General features: G+C 45.9%; 1 protein-coding gene across 2 annotated transcripts in view; it reads right to left on the reverse strand.

Moving 5' to 3' along the window:
- CFDP1 (craniofacial development protein 1) overlaps positions 1–20,783 on the reverse strand; it is a 139,501-nt gene that overhangs the window by 78,261 nt on the left and 40,457 nt on the right. The gene's annotated exons all lie outside the window — the stretch shown is intronic.

Here is a 20,783-nt window from a genome sequence, read left to right on the forward strand (position 1 = left end):
AGGAGTATGACTGCTCAGAGCTCTGGTATGAAACTGCAGAAAAACCTGAGAGTCTCTGGATAAAGTTGAGAAGTGTGAGCAATAAGGGTGATGTCGTGGTTGGAGTCTGCTATAGACCACCAGACCAGGGGGATGAGGTGGACGAGGCTTTCTTCTGGCAACTAGCAGAAGTTGCTAGATCGCAGGCCCTGGTTCTCATGGGAGACTTTAATCATCCTGATATCTGCTGGGAGAGCAATACAGCGGTGCACAGGCAATCCAGGAAATTTTTGGATAGTGTAGGGGACAATTTCCTGGTGCAAGTGCTGGAGGAACCAACTAGGGGCAAAGCTTTTCTTGACCTGCTACTCACAAACAGGGAAGAACTAGTAGGGGAAGCAAAAGTGGATGGGAACCTGGGAGGCAGTGACCATGAGATGGTCGAGTTCAGGATCCTGACACAAGGAAGAATAGCAGAATACGGACCCTGGACTTCAGAAAAGCAGACTTTGACTCCCTCAGGGAACAGATGGGCAGGATCCCCTGGGAGAATAACATGAAGGGCAAAGGGGTCCAGGAGAGCTGGCTGTATTTTAAAGAATCCTTATTGAGGTTGCAGGAACAAACCATCCCGATGTGTAGAAAGAATAGTAAATATGGCAGGCGACCAGCTTGGCTAAACAGTGAAATCCTTGCTGATCTTAAACGCAAAAAAGAAGCTTACAAGAAGTGGAAGATTGGACAAATGACCAGGGAGGAGTATAAAAATATTGCTCAGGCGTGCAGGAGTGAAATCAGGAAGGCCAAATCACACTTGGAGTTGCAGTTAGCAAGAGATGTTAAGAGTAAGAAGAAGGGTTTCTTCAGATATGTTAGCAACAAGAAGAAAATCAAGGAAAGTGTGGGCCCCTTACTGAATGAGGGAGGCAACCTAGTGACCGAGGATGTGGAAAAAGCTAATGTACTCAATGATTTTTTTGCCTCTGTCTTCACGCACAAGGTCAGCTCCCAGACTGCTGCACTGGGCAGTACAGCATGGGGAGAAGGTGGCCAACCCTCTGTGGAGAAAGAAGTGGTTCGGGACTATTTAGAAAAACTGGACGTGCACAAGTCCATGGGGCCGGATGCGCTGCATCCGAGGGTGCTAAAGGAGTTGGCGGGTGAGATTGCAGAGCCATTAGCCATTATTTTTGAAAACTCATGGCGATCAGGGGAGGTCCCAGATGACTGGAAAAAGGCTAATGTAGTGCCCATCTTTAAAAAAGGGAAGAAGGAGGATCCGGGGAACTACAGGACAGTCAGCCTCACCTCAGTCCCTGGAAAAATCATGGAGCAGGTCCTCAAGGAATCAATTATGAAACATTTAGAGGAGAGGAAAGTGATCAGGAACAGTCAGCATGGATTCACGAAGGGGAAGTCGTGCCTGACTAACCTAATTGCCTTCTATGATGAGATAACTGGCTCTGTGGATGAGGGGAAAGCAGTGAATGTGTTATTCCTTGACTTTAGCAAAGCTTTTGATACGGTCTCCCACAGTATTCTTGCCGCCAAGTTAAAGAAGTATGGGCTGGATGAATGGACTGTAAGGTGGATAGAAAGCTGGCTAGATCGTCGGGCTCAACGGGTAGTGATCAATGGCTCCATGTCTAGTTGGCAGCCGGTTTCAAGCGGAGTGCCCCAAGGGTCGGTCCTGGGGCCGGTTTTGTTTAATATCTCTACGCAAAAGAATTAATGGACACAAATCTGACATCAGGAATCAAAATACTCAAAAACCAGTGGGAGAACACTTTAACCTGTCTGGTCATTCAGTGACAGACCTGCGGGTGGCTATATTACAACAGAAAAACTTCAAAAACAGACTCCAAAGAGAGACTGCTGAGCTAGAATTGATATGCAAACTAGACACAATCAACTCCGGTTTGAATAAGGACTGGGAATGGCTGAGCCATTACAAACATTGACTCTATCTCCCCTTGTAAGTATTCTCACACTTATTATCAAACTGTCTGTACTGGGCTAGCTTGATTATCACTTCAAAAGTTTTTTTTTCTTCTCTTAATTAATTAGCCTCTCAGAGTTGGTAAGACAACTCCCACCTGTTTATGCTCTCTGTATGTGTGTATATATATCTCCTCAATATATGTTCCATTCTATATGCATCCGAAGAAGTGGGCTGTAGTCCACGAAAGCTTATGCTCTAATAAATTTGTTAGTCTCTAAGGTGCCACAAGTACTCCTGTTCTTCTTTTTGCGGATACAGACTAACACGGCTGTTACTCTGAAACCTTTAATATCTTTATTAATGATCTGGAGGATGGTATGGACTGCACTCTCAGCAAGTTTGCAGATGACACTAAACTAGGAGGCGTGGTAGATACACTAGAGGGTAGGGATCGGATACAGAGGGACCTAGAAAATTAGAGGATTGGGCCGAAAAAAACCTGATGAGGTTCAACAAGGACAAGTGCAGAGTCCTGCACTTAGGACGGAAGAATCCCATGCACTGCTACAGACTAGGGACCGAATGGCTAGGTAGCAGTTCTGCAGAAAAGGACCTAGGGGTCACAGTGGATGAGAAGCTGGATATGAGTCAACAGTGTGCTCTTGTTGCCAAGAAGGCTAACGGCATTTTGGGCTGTATAAGTAGGGGCATTGCCAGCAGATCGAGGAACGTGATCGTTCCCCTTTATTCAACATTGGTGAGGCCTCATCTGGAATAATGTGTCCAGTTTTGGGCCCCACACTACAAGAAGGATGTGGAAAAATTGGAAAGAGTCCAGCGGAGGGCAACAAAAATGATTAGGGGTCTGGAGCACATGACTTATTAGGAGAGGCTGAGGGAACTGGGATTGTTTAGTCTCCAGAAGAGAAGAATGAGGGGGGATTTGATAGCAGCCTTCAACTACCTGAAGGGGGGTTCCAAAGAGGATGGAGCTCGGCTGTTCTCAGTGGTGGCAGATGACAGAACAAGGAGCAATGGTCTCAAGTTGCAGTGGGGGAGGTCCAGGTTGGATATCAGGAAAAACTATTTCACTAGGAGGGTGGTGAAACACTGGAATGCGTTACCTAGGGAGGTGGTGGAGTCTCCTTCCTTGGAGGTTTTTAAGGCCCGGCTTGACAAAGCCCTGGTTGGGATGATTTAGCTGGGAATTGGTCCTGCTTTGAGCAGGGGGTTGGACTAGATGACCTCTTGAGGTCCCTTCCAACTCTGATATTCTATGATTCATTTATGAAGATTATGAACAAAACCAGCCCCAGAACCAAGCCTTGGGGCACTCCGCTTGAAACCAGCTGCCAACTAGACATGGAGCCATTGATCACTACCCGATCTAGCCAGCTTTCTATCCAACTTATAGTCCATTCATCCAGCCCTTACTTCTTTAACTTGCCGGCAAGAATACTGTGGGAGACCGTTATCAAACGCTTTGCTAAAGTCAAGGAATAACATGTCCATTGCTTTCCCCTCATCCACAGAGCCAGTTATCTCATCATAGAAGGCAATTAGGTTAGTCAGGCATGACTTCCCTTTGGTGAATCCATGCTGACTGTTCCTGATCAATTTCCTCTCTTCCAAGTGCTTCAGAATTGATTCCTTGAGGACCTGCTCCATGATTTTTCCAGGGACTGAGGTGAGGCTGACTGGCCTGTAGTTCCCCGGATCCTCCTCCTTCCCTTTTTTAAAAGAAGGGCACTACACTAGCCTTTTTCCAGTCATTCAGGACCTCCCCCAATCGCCATGAGTTTTCAAAGATAATGGCCAATGGCTCTTCAATCACATCCACTAACTCCTTTAGCATCCCTGGATGCAGTGCATCTGGCCCCATGGACCTATGTTCATCCAGCTTTACTAAACAGTCCTGTACCACTTCTTTCTCCACACAGGACTGGTCACCTCCTCCCCATGCTATGCTGCTCAGTGCAGTAGTCTGGGAGCTGACCTTGTTCGTGAAGACAGAGGGAAAAAAAGCATTGATTACATTAGCTTTTTCCACATCCTCTGTCACTAGGTTGCCCCCCTCATTCAGTAAGAGGCCCACACTTTCTTTGACTTTTTACTTGTTGTCAACATACCTGAAGAAACCCTTCTTATTACTCTTAACATCTCTTGCTAGCTGCAACTCCAAGTGTGATTTGGCCTTCCTGATTTCACTCCTGCATGCCTGAGCAATATTTTTATACTCCTTCCTGGTCATTTGTCCAATCTTCCACTTCTTGTAAGCTTCTTTTTTGCGTTTAAGATCAGCAAGGATTTCACTGTTTAGCCAAGCTGGTCGCCTGCCATATTTACTATTCTTTCTACGCATCGGGATGGTTTGTTCCTGCAACCTCAATAAGGATTCTTTAAAATACAGCCAGCTCTCCTGGACTCCTTTCCCCCTCATGTTATTCTCCCAGAGGATCCTGCCCATCAGTTCCCTGAGAGTCAAAGTCTGCTTTTCTGAAGTCCAGGGTCCGTATTCTGCTGCTCTCCTTTCTTCCATGTGTCAGGATCCTGAACTCAACCATCTCATGGTCACTGCCTCCCAGGTTCCCATCCACTTTTGCTTCCCCTACTAATTCTTCCCTGTTTGTGAGCAGCAGGTCAAGAAGAGCTCTGCCCCTAGTTGGTTCCTCCAGCACTTGCACCAGGAAACTGTCCCCTACACTTTCCAAAAACTTCCTGGATTGTCTGTGCACTGCTGTATTTCTCTCCCAGCAGATATCAGGGTGATTGAAGTCTCCCATGAGAACCAGTGCCTGTGATCTAGTAACTTCTGTTAGTTGCCAGAAGAAAGCCTCGTCCACCTCACCCCCCTGGTCTGGTGGTCTATAGCAGACTCCCACCACAACATCCCCCTTGTTGCTCACACTTCTAAACTTAATCCAGAGACTCTCAGGTTTTTCTGCAGTTTTATACCGAAGCTCTGAGCAGTCATACTGTTCTCTTACATACAATGCAACCTTATATACATACAACCTTTTCTGCCCTGCCTGTCCTTCCTGAACAGTTTATATCCATCCAGGACAGTACTCCAGTCATGTGAGTTATCCCACCAAGTCTCTGTTATTCCAATCACATCATAATTCCTTAACTGCACTGAAATGAATCACTGGGCTTCAATTCAGAAGTCTACCAACTCGCATCAGCCCTTCAAATCTTGCTTTGAGAAGCACTAGCTGATGCTGACATTTTATTGTTGCCGACTAATATAAAGACTAAATAAAAAGAAATGAAAAGGTTGCTAATTTTCAATGCTCATCTGTGCAGTTCGGTTTTATTTACTGCACTAGGGGATGTACATCAGTTCATCCAGAAGGCTTTAAGCCTAGTTTTCTTTACTTGCATGCTTCTGGATCAATGTCCTAACAGATAAAACACAAGATAAGGTATTAGTTGGTGTGCTACAGGCCACCACATCACACTAGGGAACAGGACGACCACCTCCTTATGCACCTATCTGAAATGTGCAGGAAAAACAAGCGACGTGATCACTGGGGCTTCAATTTGAGTGACATATGCTGGAAATCTCATGCTGCCAGTAGTAAAACATGCTTGGAATTTCTAAACATTCTATAATATAATAGGACAATTTCCTAACTCAGAAAGTGTTGCAACCAACATGGGGGAATTCTCTGTTAGATCAAGTCCTGACAGATAAAGAGGCACTGATCACAGAACTAAAAATGAATGGTAGCTTAGATACAAGGGATCATAGACTTGATCATATTTATGAAGAGCAAGCAGAATAAAGGTCAAACCAGTAAATATATATATTTGGTGCTTTGAAAGGGCTAATTTCACACAGCTGAAAACAATTATGAGCCAAATCAGCTGGCAGAAAGAATTTAAATCAGAAAAATGTGAACAGAAAAATATGAATTTAAGGGAGGTAAATACTAATAGAAACTGTGTAATTATGGGGGACTTTAACTTCCCGAATATAGACTGGGGAACAAACACTAGTAGCAATAATAGGGCTCAGATGTTCCTAGATGTGCTTGCGGATCAATTCCTTTATCAAGTGGTAGCTGAGCCGACGAGGGGGGAGGCCATTTTAGATTTGATTCTGGTAAGTAGTGAGGACCTTGTTGAGGAAGTGGTAGTGGGGGACAACTTGGGCTCCAGTGATCATGAGCTAATTCGCTTTAAACTAAATGGAAAGAGTACCAGAATTAAGTCAAAGACTAGGGTTTATAATTTTAAAAAGGCCAATTTTAACAAATTAAGGGGACTGGTAAGGGAAGTGGATTGGGCAAACGTATTAAGGGACCTAAAGGCAGAAGAAGCCTGGGATTACTTTAAGTTAAAGATGCAAGAGCTGTCAGAGGCCTGTATCCCCAAAAAGGGAAAAAGATTACTAAGCAAGAGACTTAGACCGAGCTGGATGAGCGACCGGCTGAAAGGGGCGATTAGGAAAAAACAGAAAGCGTACAAAGAGTGGAAGAGGGGAGGGATCAGTAAGGAAACTTACCTTAGCGAAGTCAGAGAATGTAGAGATAGAGTGAGAAAGGCCAAAGGCCGGGAAGAGTTGGACTTAGCGAGGGGAATTAAAAGTAATAGTAAGAGGTTTTACAGCCATATAAATAGGAAGAAAGCAAAGAAAGAAGAAGTGGGACCGCTGAAGACTATAGCCGGAGAGGAGATTAAAGATAATCTAGGCATGGCGCAATATCTCAATGAATATTTTGCATCGGTGTTTAATGAGGCCAATGAAGGTATTAGGGATACTAGCACCGTTACAGAGGGGCATACGGGATGGGGGATTACCGCATCCGAGGTAGAAACAAAACTAGAACGCCTTAATGGGACTAAGTCGGGTGGACCGGACGATCTTCATCCGAGAATATTGAAGGAATTGGCGCGGGAAATAGCAGGCCCATTAGCGACTATATTTAATGAATCTGTAAACTCGGGGGTAGTCCCGTTAGACTGGAGAATAGCCAATGTGGTTCCTATTTTCAAGAAAGGGAAAAAAAGTGACCCGGGTAACTATAGGCCTGTTAGTTTAACATCAGTAGTGTGCAAGGTGCTGGAGAAGATTCTGAAAGAGAAACTAGTTGAGGACCTTGAAGTTAATGGCAAATGCGATAAATTACAGCATGGTTTTACGAAGGGCAGATCGTGCCAAACGAATCTGATCTCCTTCTTTGAGAAAGTAACGGACTTATTAGATAAGGGAAATGCGGTGGACCTAATATACCTGGATTTCAGTAAAGCGTTTGATACAGTACCCCATGAGGAACTATTGGTTAAAATGAAAAACATGGGGATCGATATGAAAATCCAGAGGTGGATAGGGAATTGGTTAATGGGGAGAATGCAGCGGGTCGTATTAAAGGGTGAATTGTCGGGTTGGAGGGAGGTTACTAGTGGAGTGCCTCAAGGTTCGGTTTTGGGACCCATCTTATTTAATCTATTTATAACTGACCTCGGGACCGATTGCAAGAGTGGGCTGATAAAGTTTGCGGATGATACGAAGGTGGGAGGAGTTGCAAACTCGGAGGAGGATAGGGATACTCTGCAGGGAGACTTGAATGAGCTTGTGAATTGGAGTATCAGAAATAGGATGAAATTTAATAGTGAAAAGTGTAAGGTGATGCACTTGGGGACGAATAATAACAATTTTAGTTACAAGATGGGGACGCATTGGTTAGAAGTAACGGAAGAGGAGAAGGACCTAGGGGTCCTTGTGGACCGCAGGATGACTATGAGTCGGCAATGTGACGTGGCGGTGAAAAAAGCCAATGCGGTCTTGGGATGTATTAGGCGAGGTATATCTAGTAGAGATAGGGAGGTCCTGCTTCCGTTGTATAAGGCGCTGGTGAGACCTCATTTGGAGTACTGTGTGCAGTTCTGGTCTCCCATGTTTAAAAAAGATGAACTCAAACTGGAACGGGTGCAGAGAAGGGCGACTAAGATGATCAGAGGAATGGAAAACCTGTCATATGAAAAGAGATTAGAGGAGCTTGGGTTGTTTAGTCTGACAAAGCGAAGGCTGAGGGGGGATATGATTGCTATGTTTAAATATATCAGAGGGGTTAATACAAGGGAGGGAGAGGAATTATTCCAGTTTAGTACTAATGTGGACACGAGAACGAATGGATACAAACTGGCCGGGGGGAAGTTTAGGCTTGAAATTAGACGAAGGTTTCTGACCATCAGAGGGGTGAAATATTGGAACGGCCTTCCGAGGGAAACGGTGGGGGCGACGGACCTGTCTGGTTTTAAGATTAAGTTGGATGAGTTTATGGAGGGAATGGTTTAATGATAAAACATAGTAGCCAAGGAAAACCAAGCAATGGTACATGAACAGCATAATGGCCAACAAGGGTCAGGCTAGAGACTCTTGCCTATATGCTCGGGGTATTACTGATCGCCATATTTGGGGTCGGGAAGGAATTTTCCTCCAGGGTAGATTGGCTGAGCCTCTGGAGGTTTTTCGCCTTCCTCCGCAGCATGGGGCAGGGATCACTAGCAGGAGGGTCTCAGCCGATTTAAGTCACTAAAACACAGGATTGGGGGCTTCAACGGTAGAGTCCAGGGAAGGGTCTTGCGGCCTGCAGCATGCAGGGGGTCAGACCAGATGATCATAATGGTCCCTTCTGACCTTAATGTCTATGAGTCTATGAGTCTATGAATGAGAATTGGGAATTGTTTACAAACACTTTTCTAGATGCCCAAAAAGCCACGATCGAGAAAGAAGGTTGTATTGGGTAATATCTGACCAGGTTTAGAGAGGAAATGAAGGAAACTGTAAAAAAATATATATATATATTTATAAAACAAATGGAAGAAAGGGGAAGTTGATAGTAATGAATATAAATCAAAATCCAGGAACTGTAGGAAACTGATAAAGGAAGCAAAGGGACACAAAGGGACCTATGGCTAGCACGGTTGAAGGAAATAGGAGAGTTTTTTAAGCATATAAGGAATAAAAAAATCTTGATAAAGGTATTGGACCATTACTAGATGGAAATGGTAAAATTACCCATAAAAATGTAGAAAAGGAAGAAATGTTCAATAAATATTTCTGTTCTATATTTGGGGAAAAAACAGATGATGTATATTCTCATCATAAGGTTATGAAAACCCTCTTTCCATTCCACTATTATCTCTGGAGGATATTAAACAGCTGCTGCTAAAGTTAGACATTTTAAAATCAGCAGGTTCAGAGAATTTGCATCCAAGAGTTTTAAAATAATTGGCTGAGGAAATCACAGGACTGTTAATGTTGATTTTCAATAAGTCTTGGAACAATGGGGAAATCCCAGAAGACTGGAAGAAACCTAATGTTGTACCAATATTTAAAAAGGGTAAATAGAATGACCCAGGTAATTATAGGTCTGTCAGTTTGACATCGATCCCAGGCCAGATAATGGTGTGGCTGATATGGAAATTAAAGGAGGATAATATAATTAATGCAAATCAACATGGGTTTATGAAAAATAGATCCTATCACACTAACTTGATATCTTTCTTTGTTGATAAGATTCAAGTTTGGTTGATGAAGGTAATAGTGTGGATATCTACTTAGATGTCTGTAAGGCATTTAACTTGGTACCACAAAAGGTTTTGATTAAAAAAAACTAGATTATATTAACATGGCACATTAATTGGATTAAAAACTGGCTAACTGATAGGCCTCAAAATGTTATTGTAAATGGGAAATCATTATCACACAGGTATGTTTACAGTGGGGTCCAACGGGGATCTGTTCTTGGCCCTACACTATTTAATATTTTTATCAAGACCTGGAAGAAAACAAAATTATCACTGGTAAAGTTTGCAGATGACACAAAAATTGGGGGAGTGGTAAATAACGAAGAGGACAGGTCACTGATTGAGAGCGATCTGGACTGCCCAGCAAACTGGCAGAAACCAATGTGTGTTTTAATGGGGTAAATGTAAATGTGTACATCTGGGAACAAAGATGGTAGGCCATACTTACAGGATGGGGGGCTCTATCATGGGAAACCGTGATTCTGAAAAAGATATGGGAATTGCGGTAGATAATCATGCAACAATGTGGCCAAAGGGCTAATGCAATCCTGGCATGCATAAACAGAGGAACCTCAAGTAGGAGTAGAGAAGTTAGTTTACCTCTGTATTTGGCACTGGTGTGACAGTCGTTGGAATACCGTGTCCAGTTCTGGTGTCCAAAATTCAAGAAGGGTGTTGAAAAATTGGAGAGGGATCAGAGAAGAGCCATGAGAATGATCAAAGGATTAGAAAATCGGCCCTATAGTGGTAGAATCAAGGAACTTAATCTATTTTAACAAAGAGAAGGGTAAGGGGTAACTTGATTACAGTCTATAAATACCTACATGGGGAACAACTATTTAACAATGGGCTCTTCAGTCCAGCAGGGAAAGATATAACATGATCCAATGGCTAGAGGTTGAAGCTAGACAAATTCAGACTGGGAAATAGAGGATAAATTTTTGAGAGAGAGAGAGAGAGATATTAACCATTGGAACAAGGTACCAAAGGTTGTGGTGAATTTTCCATCACTGGCAATTTTTAAATCAAGATAGGATGTTCTTTAAAAAGATCTCCTTTAAGCATTATTTTGGGGCAGTTCTCTGGCTTTTGTTATACAAGAGGTCAGACTAGATGATCACAATGGTCCTTCTGGCTTTCGAATCTATGAACTTATTACTTTTTTAAATGGTTGGTTACCTATTGTGGAACACCAGATCTCCCATGGATCTTGGGTGCACGGCACAACCATCAGCCTGATGCCCCAATGCTCATGAAGCATTATGCTACTCTGGACTGATTGCATCCCTCTCCCCCGCTTTGTGTTTTACTAGCACTTCACGTTCAGAACCCTTTATTCCTGCACACTCTGTGTTTCTAGACTTGTCACATAACACTGTATGTGCGTGTGAGCGACAGATCTGCACTTAAGGTGCGTATGAGAGATCTACTCGCACAACAGCATGACAGCTTGCTATGACACTGCCCTTCATGTAGGAGGGGGGACTAGATGAATCACTCCAGAGTTCACCCCTCCATGCTCAAGACGAGAAGTGTCACAGAAGATCAGCCACGGTTCATCCTCAAACACAGAGATAGTGATTTGGAGAGAAAGTTAAACAAGGAGAAACAAAGCAACAGGCCATTATGACGACACTGGTATAAATACAAATGTGTGACATGTGAATAAAACCCACCAGAACAAAGCTCAAGTATCCCCTCCTCCATTTCTTTCTCTTAGATATAAATAGATCCAGTTTTTGACAAAAGACATAACAAGAACCAGTGGTGGGTTCTCTGAACCAGCATGTCAAACATCGTATCGCTGCAGATATCACAAGTCTGTGCAGGCATCCCCGGCTCTACCCCCAAGATAAAGTCATGGGCTGGTGCTTAGAGCTTTTCCTCACAAGACTCTGCTCCTGGCGGGGATGGCAGGCACAGCTCCCCATTTAAAAAGATAATTTTTTGGCCGCTTCTCCAGAAATCGAATGGCAGCTCCGAGGCCATGTGTGTGTATGGGAAGGGCCTGCATGTCCCGAGGCAGCATTACTGAACATTTAAAACTACTTCAGACTGAGACGTTTAAAACCCAGTATAGCTAACCAGAGGGGACATGCCAAAACTACAGTCAAGTCACTCAGGCAGTGACCTCACTTCAAACACCTTTAACGTGGCTTGGGACCATTCAGATCAGCTGGCTAGAGAGCGTCCGAGCTGCTTCAGGTCCCCTTCCAAGCACAGATAAGGCCTAAGCCTGAGCTTGCTGGCAACCTCTGGCCAGCAGGGCTGCAGAGCTCCCAGGGATCCAGAGGACACTCGAGGCCAGGCTCTGCTTAGCACTCTGCCCAGCTGCCCACCATCCGGTCCTACTTTGACTACAGAACAGCGCACTGAGATGTTTTTTCCTACATGGTACTTGGCTGTGAAATATGATGCGACCCCATAAACTCTAAATATACGGGCACCCTAAAAGAATCAGCTTTCCACACTGGCCTGAGAAGCATTCACTGTAAAGCCATCAATCTGGCTTACATTGCCAGGGCTATAGTTAATGGCTCTCCCCTGTAGTAAAATTACACACAACACAGGCCACATAAAACAAGCAGAGTCCTTAGCTGGCAATCGTTGCTGCCCTGCAACGACAGCCTGTGGCTGTTGCATGGGGGGAAAATCATACAGCAAACGGTTTTTACAAGCACTGAATCCTACTGAGAGTCGCTTCAGAGTTTCTGGGGCAGCTGTGGTCTCGTCTCAGGCTCTTTCCATTAGCCGACTCTTGAGACAGAAAATCAGGAGACTGAATATTTGCAGTGGCTGATCTCTCACCATCCCACTCTCCTGGCTGTTAAAATCTAAGTGAGTGAAACCCCTAGAACCAGAGTGGCACATGCACAAGAAATAAACACATTTCTGCTTGAGTTTTTAAACCCAAGGCCCCTCAGTTTATGCCACCCCCTAACCAAGGGCCAGAGCACAATTTGGATTTAGGTTCACAATCCAGTCAGCATCATCTTGTTGGCTCCCTATGGAACAATTCAGATAGAATCTCATGCCCAAGCAGGACATTCAGTTTGTTTATAGGCATTTGGATGGTGCTCTCCACCATAGCATTGCTTACGGAAACATGCAGTGGCCTAGAATAACCCACAGGTCACTACGGTACTAGGATATTGGAAACTGTGCACATTCCCATCCCAGGCAGGAGTAGTCTGTGAACAGAAGTGGGTGGAAGAAGAGTCTGGGATCTAGCCAAATAACTTAGGATTGTTATGCTGGAGGTTGGGTGGCTCCTGGCAAGCATGTCTCATCTGCAGGCAGTCACAAAGGTCACTGAAACTGATGGCTATGTTATCTGGTTTCCACTCACCTTAAATGTGGGAACAATTAAATGTCCCTTTGTTTAACGAGAGCTAAAACAATGGAAGCCACTGCACAAAGACTAGACTGAATGAAAACACAGGGTCTGATTTTGTTGCAGCTGTCTGTGTGGATGAAAAAGAAACCAAGAGCAGATAGAGAGAGCAACAGAAAGCAGCCTGAAAACAGGAGAGAGCAAGCAAAGCTCTGGTACTGAGACCCAGAGAGAAAGCTGAAAGAAAGTTTTTGGGGCAGAGCTGGAAAGGCAGGCTTGGAGTTGTGAACAAGGAAACTGTTTCCTGTTGCTTGATCCTACTGCGTTCAGAGAATTAGGACTTTGTGTACATTCTTTGTAAATAAACAGGACTGCATCAGAGACAACAGTCAATTTCTCCTCCTAGTGGAGCACCCAAGTGGCCCCAAATGCTGGGTAACCATCTGGGCCAAGAGGAGCAATAGCATCTTTGTGCAACATCCTGGGTCCCTTCCACCCAAACTTCCTCAGTGTTTTGGAACAATCAAAGAAGAGAATCCATCCCAAGCTTTACACTGAACCTCATATCTGTTAGGATGAGATTTCAAGGGAGCTAAGTCAGTGCTGTGTGGATACCCATGCGATGCAGACGCAATCAATAAAGCATACAGAGCAGCAAGATATCATAGGTGATTTCAGGAACTCCCAGTTAACCTGGGATACAAGCCTACGTTTGAAAACAATTATGCCGTTCCATTAAGAAGGCAGAACACTCCTTAAAACAGCAGCGCTGTCCCAACCCAGAGCTTGCCCAGTGCTCGGGGAGCGGACACTTTTTACAGGAGCGGCTATAAAGAGATTTGTTTGCATTGAAAAAGAAGGATGAGGACAGATCGCCCCACAACATCATTTGCTGCCTAGGACCAAGAAGCTCATGCTAATATTCTGCTACCCCACTGGAGGTTTAGGAAGAGAGCCAGGCAGATAAACTACTCATTCCTCCAGGAGCAGAAAGAGATCCTATTCCCTGCCCTACAATCCAGTCTGGACCTATAGAGAACCACCACACATCCTGATCGCACAGTGCTGGCCATGTGTAACTTCCCCTTTAAAGAATTCTCCAGACTGCTCAAATGCAACAGCCATGTAACACGAAAGAGAGGAAACAGAAAGCAGCGCTGGGTGACTTGGCTTGGTCTTTAGAGAAGGCCCAAAATGCCTGACGTATTTTTTACAAATCTATTTGCAGAGTCCATGTAATTCTCTAGAAGTGGCTTGGTTTCCAACACAAAGGCTCCAGCACTCTTTCGACTGGGGAAAGTGAGAGAGAGAGAGCGCGAGCGTGTGTGTGTGGAAAATTTCCCACAATGCAATGGCCAGGCACTCATGGCCAGGCCTTCCAATAAAGCACCATGCACGTTTCAGGGAGAGAAAGGAACAGGGATCTGTTCCAGCTTTCCATAGGGTTAGTCCAAACAGTGGGGAGGGAGAAGGGAAAAATACCATCACGGTGCTGTCTTAAAGTAACTGCAACTCAAAAAAGCAAAAGGGCCTAGATTGTATGATCCATTGACAAGAGGCAGTGGGGGAATCTGAAGCCCAGTCTAGTGCATCAAGCAGAGATGGAAACCGAGACACCATGATTTGTATTACAGCAGCAACTAGAGGCCCTAACAGAGAGCAGGCCCCCAGACTGCTAGGTGCGGTACATACTGAGAAGCAGTCACTGCCCTGAAAGGCTTGCACTTCAAATAAACAGGGCAGTCAGAGGATGGCAAGATGGTATATACTGTAGGTTCTGCCTATAAGCAACCTCTCGGTTGCCAGCAGAAAGTTGCTATTAAGTGGAAGTCAGGCCTGTAAGGCAGCAGCAGCCAGGGACGAAGCACGATGACATGCCTTCCCCAGGTGCAGCCCCTCTCACCACTACTGCCCTGCCCATAGCCTTCCCTGCCCTTACCTCCTGTATGGAGCCTGTGTGCAGGCAGGTTTCTGGGGCTGCAGCCCCAGATGGCAGCATTGGCAGGGGCTGAGCACTGGCTGCAGCAAGGGAAGGCACATGCCAGCCCATTTGCCCTAGCTGCAGCCCTGCAAACCGGCCTGCAGGGGATGCTCCACACGTCCCAGTGCTCCCTTCCCTGGTTGCAGCCTTGCAAACCTGCCTGCAGGTGAGGCCTTTCTTCCAAAAAATGTTGCTAATGAGCAACATGCAAGTGCCAATATCTGAATCCCATTAACATTAAAGTCAATGGGCCAGGATTGGTGCCCGGCAAAACGCTATTAATATCCGGGCTACTATTAAGCAGAACCTACTGTAGTCAGGCAGGTGTATAGCATTGTACAGATGGGGAACTGAGACATAGGGATTAAGTGTCCTGTCCATGGCACTCTGTGGCAGAGCTGAGAACTGACACAGATCTCCCAAGGCCCAATCCAGTCCCCAAACCACACGATCCATACAGAGCTCCCCATGCACCAGTTGCTCTATCAGATCGTCTTGAACAGTTGTTCCACCCGCTGCACCGAGACGGTTGCATGGTGTAAAGATGGTCATGCTGTGTGCCAGCCATCATGCAATCAAACAGTAGGATCGGTTTAGAAAGCATCCCTTTCGCCCCTCTCCCAAGCCAGTTTAATATCCTCCTCTTTCATGAGCTCACACCTCCACTCCCTTGCAAAGCTTCTCCAAGTTAGCAGCAGAGGCAGGGACAGAGTTCCTTAAGTGCCGGAAAGGTCAGCCTGCCTCTAGCCAGGAGGGGGGAAATTAAGGCTGTTGGCAGAATTCCCACTGGCTTTGCATTAGGAAAGCCATGAGATGAAATCTACAGCAGCCTTTTCTTTTTCATTTTTAACCCCTACATCGCTGCCAAACGTACTCCAAATAGCTTCCAAAGTATTACAGCTGATCACCCATCGGAACACAAGCATCATGGCATGCTGCACACCACACCCCCAGCAGCATGGCATGGTGGAAAAGCTCCCCTCCAATCAGAGAGAGCTTCCCATTTGGGAGCCCCCTTGGCTATAGGAATAGAGGGACACATTTACTTTGCCTTTTTACACTCACTGCAGGTCTGGGATCTCCCGTCAGCCTTCCTGTAGCTTTTGGGAAAAGGGAAACCATTCACATTATTAAAGTTAACCAGGGCCAAGTCCCCTTGGCCATTTCATATATTTCAATCTACCGCAGGCCAGCAGTCAATAAAGGTTGGTAGCATCAAACAGCTGCTTGGACGCTTATGTGAAGCTTGCTGGGGAGTCTCAGTCTTGGGGTCCATGCTGTGCACATCACTAACCGAACAGGCTCTTCAGCAGAGGTGCTCCAGGAAAATTAATTCCCCGCTGAGTTCTAGCAGCAGGCCCCTCCAGATCAGGACTGAGGCATGCTGGCAGAGGGAAGCTTGCGCCCAAGCTGTACTTGTTACCTAGCTCAACAGAGGGGCTGTTAATATGGCAACTATCCCCAGCAGTAAATCTGCTTTAACGAGCAGAGCGTCGGCAACAGACCTGATGGGCTGAGACCCCAAAGTGTTAGGAAGGGTTTGAAAGTGCTCACTCAGATGGGAAGGGAGAAACCAGCACTTGTAGCCAACAAGTTTCACAACTCAACCCAAGAAGACAACTTCATTCAAAATGCCACCTGAGCCAACTTGATCAGTTCCATTTTCTAAACCTGTAGCCAGCAGGAGAGAGTAAAACCCTGGAGGCAAATCAAGCGTGCAGAGAACAAGCAGACTTGACAATGTCACCTACCCAGTGCTCTCTATGCCAGGCTATCTACATTCCAACAGGGAAGAGAAGGAATTCAAGGCAAAGAACATTTGGTGGAGTGCTAGATATGCTGCAGTCAAAGATGTCCCTTTATCACACTACGGCGCAGCTTCTCCCTCTCTTAACCCAGTTTATATTCTGAGAGGGAGGACAGGATTGATGTGGCTTCCTGTTATCCAAAAGGCTCCCAGACATTAATTGGAGGAAAGCAGAATGTATAACATTATCTTCCTGTGAAGGAAATATGCACCATGTCCATAAGGAAAGAGGCACTACAAAAGCAGAACAGACTGCATCACCACCTTGGTGGAGACACCCTAAGCCATGTCAATTTGAAACAAAGACACTATTAGCACCCAACTGCCAGTGCCATGCTTTAACCATTAGGCAATGCTTTCCCTCACTTCCCATTCCAATACGGCAATGCCCAGCATGAGAAGATACAGGGGGCTCCCTCTGCATGTTTGCAAATGGTCCAGAATAAAAATACAGCCAGCTCCATTAGCAGCTGGTTTCCACCACAGTTCTCAGAGAGAGAGAAATGCATGTGACACAGGAGATGGAAGTAGAGGAGAGCAGGCTTCTCGGAACCCCTGCTGCCTGGAGGGAAAACTGCCCCCCAACTTTCATCAGAGAACTATCAAAGGACCCAGTTTGGAGGGGGTTGTTTGTATTTTATAAGACAGATGCTTTAGAGAGTTTAAGTCCTCAAATAGCTGAGATTCCATTCTGCTGAGGTCAGACAAGAGTAGGAAAAGAAACAGCTGATCCCAGTTAGCCTGGTCTGGGGAACCTCCTCAGGCCGATCAAGGCAAAGAAATACAATGAGGCATGGAGCAGCCTGGGCTCTGCTAAGCCAAAGTTAACCCCCACCACACACTTGCGAAACTGGCAGTGGGGCAGGGCGCCAGGGGGCCATATTCTCATCTCACCCTGCCGTGACTCAGGCATCACTCCATCCAAGCGGGTGGAGTTTTACCCATTCCGCACATGGGCAAGAGAGAGGAGACTGAGGATCCGTGATCTCCCTCTTGGAGGAAGATGTTGGCTGCATTCTTTGCTTTGAGCCCAATGTACCAAACACAAAGGAGGGGAAAACAAGAGAGCTCTCCAAACTCAGTGGCTCCCCTCCCCCAGTTTTCCCGCAGTCCTGAGAAAATGCTTAATGGCAACCCCGCAGTGGGAACTGGGGGGTGGGGGGAGGAGATCCTGAACAATAACCTGGCCTAGTTAGTAGTCTCAGCTAGGGCGAGTCTTGTGCAGTGCTAGCAGACTCAGCTCCTGGTGACTTCAACGGGGGATGCTCAAGGGGTCATGCTGCTTGGAATGCCCTAAACAAGATAATAAACAAGGCAGCTGCACCCTTGTTTAGTCAAGCTGATGACACCCATTCTTTCCCAGCCTTTAAATGCTGTTCCTTCCATGGCAATTAATCTCAATGTAATAAACAAAAGTGTAACATTAAAAAACAATAGCCCTGGTGGATCAAAGAGGAGTCAGTCAAGAAATCAATAGTCAGCAGAAGCTAACAAGGAATAATTAGAAAGTGCCCAGGGAGATGCAAAGAAATAACAATGACAATAATAAAAACAGACCAGAGACCTGTATAGAGCTCGCTCCATTGGAAAAGCCAATACCACATTGAAAATAGTTAATCTTCCAGACCCAAGTGGAATTAATAAGAAATATGTAAAACTAGCTGTGGGGCACAAGTCGCACCCTGGCAGCCTCACCTCATTATGAGAAGAAAAATATATATGTCATGTACTATTCGCCTCCAGACAGTTGGCACCAGTGCAAGGAGCCAGGATTTCTCATCCTAGCCGGGAGTATACTGCCCCCTAGAGCACAGCCAGGGCACCGGGGAGAAGCACAGGCAAGGTTCTTGAAATCGTCAGTGAGGACTCAGCTGTGCAATTACATAGTGCACTATTAAAAAGAAAATCAAGTCCAAGCAAGCCGAGCTCTTTGTCCTCTGTGCTACTGTGATGGTTACAGGCAGACCTTCTTTTTCACTCCTCACTGGCGAGCTCTGTCACCCCTAAATGACTGACAGCTCAGCATCAACCCCAAGCACACAGGAATCAGGTGTTCAGAAGAAAGGAGGCAAATCAAGCTGCTGTGAAATCAGCAAAGTGTTCCAGGCAAACCATAGCATGTGGTAGCCATGAGGCACAGCATTCTTTTGCTGCTCCAGTTTTAATGGTGTAGTACCACTGGCCTCCTTAACCAACATCCACTCTGAAAATGGATGCGCTCAAACTGCTGCACATCCTCCGTAGCAGACTGGCAGAGACCAAGATCCTGGGAACACAGGACTCTTTTGTTGAGGAACTGCAGGCTCAGGTGCTAAAATGCTCCATTAAGACCCAGAGGAATTACTTCTGAGCTTATGAGGAGGATTGGGTCCAATTAACTCCAACCAGGATCTAAAGGAGGCTGATGCGCATCTCTAGGCAGAGGAGCCCTGGAAAGAAACCCTAGGAACAGCCCCGCTTGGGGAGCAAGTTTAGCTGAGGTTTATGGGGTTTGGGATGCAGCCCACTCACATCCTCCCAGAAAGAGTCCCACAGCTGCTCCTCCCACTACCTTTAAGGCTGGTGAGGAAACAAGGCCTGGCAGCACTTCTGCTGGGATGCGGCCACATGGCCCAGTGGCAGGCAGGGGAGTCAGCATTGCCCATCGCAGTACTGCTCGGATGGCAATCACCTGTGCAGTGGTTTTCCCCCTCCATGTTTCTAAAAGCAAAGGGCAGACTCTCCTCAGGCCAATGAAGAACTGGCTGAAGCAAACAGGGAGATCAAAGGTTGTGGAAGAAAAGCGTTTGACCGGAAAAGAACTTACTGGGCAGGTATTTCTCTGGCCTTTGCTCTTATTGAAGATCCTCGTGGTTGGCTAGGAGTCACATAGTTTCAGCATCTCTTTCAGCCTGATCCTGCAACGAGGTCACAACCCCGCGAGCCAAATCCAGCTCTTGATGCTAACGTGCATCCCTCCCATTGAAGTCAATGGGAGTGGCACCAGCCTGCTTCAAAGGTGGATTTTAAAAGGCCTGGGAGGTCACAAACCCAGCACTGTAATTAAACAGGGAGGGCACAGCTGGGTTGAGAGAACAAGCCCTTCTTTAATGACAAACAGCTTTGGTAATAAACAAACATGAGAACAAAGCTGGTGGAAAATCCCTTGCCCCTTCCTGGCTTATGTTCAGCCCAAGTACAAACATCTCCCCCCAGCCCCTTTTCTAATCAAATACACTGATTAAAGCAAAATCAAACTTACTAGAGTGAGGAAATTCAGAGTGGAAGCAACTTTGCTCCTTAACCAAGGGGCGCAGATCAAGCAGCATGGATGGCTGCCTATATGGAGGGGTGAAGGAAGATACAAGAAAGCATCGGGGCACACATATTAGGGAATGATCTTTCTCAGTCTTTCGCTGAACTCCCTTGGTTTGAAGTCAATGCTATTCACATGCTATGTGATTCCAGCAGCCTGTGTGGAGGTTCCTCCAGCTTCATTTTGCATCCTCATTACCTTGCATACTGAAGGGCTTTTTTAAGAGAGTAGAGTACTCATGTTATAGACCACAAAGGCTCTACTGTGTCACCAAGGACTACTAGGGACTAGCTAAGCGTGCATGTTATTGACTAGACAGACTGTAATGGCTTCCCCAGTGCGAGCTCAGATGCACAGCAGTAAGAAATACTGCAGGAAAAACAATGCGGCTTTTTGGCATGGCATTTTATGGCTGAGAGCCCTTGCCCAATTTTAGTGATGGCAAATAAATGCTGACAGCTTGTGGCGGTGACCGTAAATTTTAACAAACTAGCACCGCAATGGTAATGCAACCAGGTAAGTGGTGTAAAGTGGTAGTCTGATTTGCCAGCAAATCACTAATGAATATCACTGGGGGCATCCATGCAATCGTCTGTAATCGTAATTTAGAAGCCAGGGGGTCATTGTGGGACAACTCTAATGCATCGGGACTGCAATAAGGAAGAGGCTGGGAAGCATCGGATCTATGGGAACCAAAGAGAAGGGCTCCCGGGGACTGACCTTGTGAACAAACTCTGCTGAGGGAACAGGGTTGGTTGCCTTTTATTCCTGGCTTTAATTAAAGCCCAGTGTTTAGTTTGCTCCTCTCCAGAACTGCTCCCTTCCTCCGCCCCCCTCCCAAACCATTGCTTTTTATAGCATGTCTGGTGTGGATGTCAAGCGTGACAGAAATGCATTTTCAGCTCC

The sequence above is a fragment of the Malaclemys terrapin genome, chromosome 14 (genome assembly GCF_027887155.1).
Source record: "Malaclemys terrapin pileata isolate rMalTer1 chromosome 14, rMalTer1.hap1, whole genome shotgun sequence".
Taxonomy (NCBI): domain Eukaryota; kingdom Metazoa; phylum Chordata; order Testudines; family Emydidae; genus Malaclemys; species Malaclemys terrapin.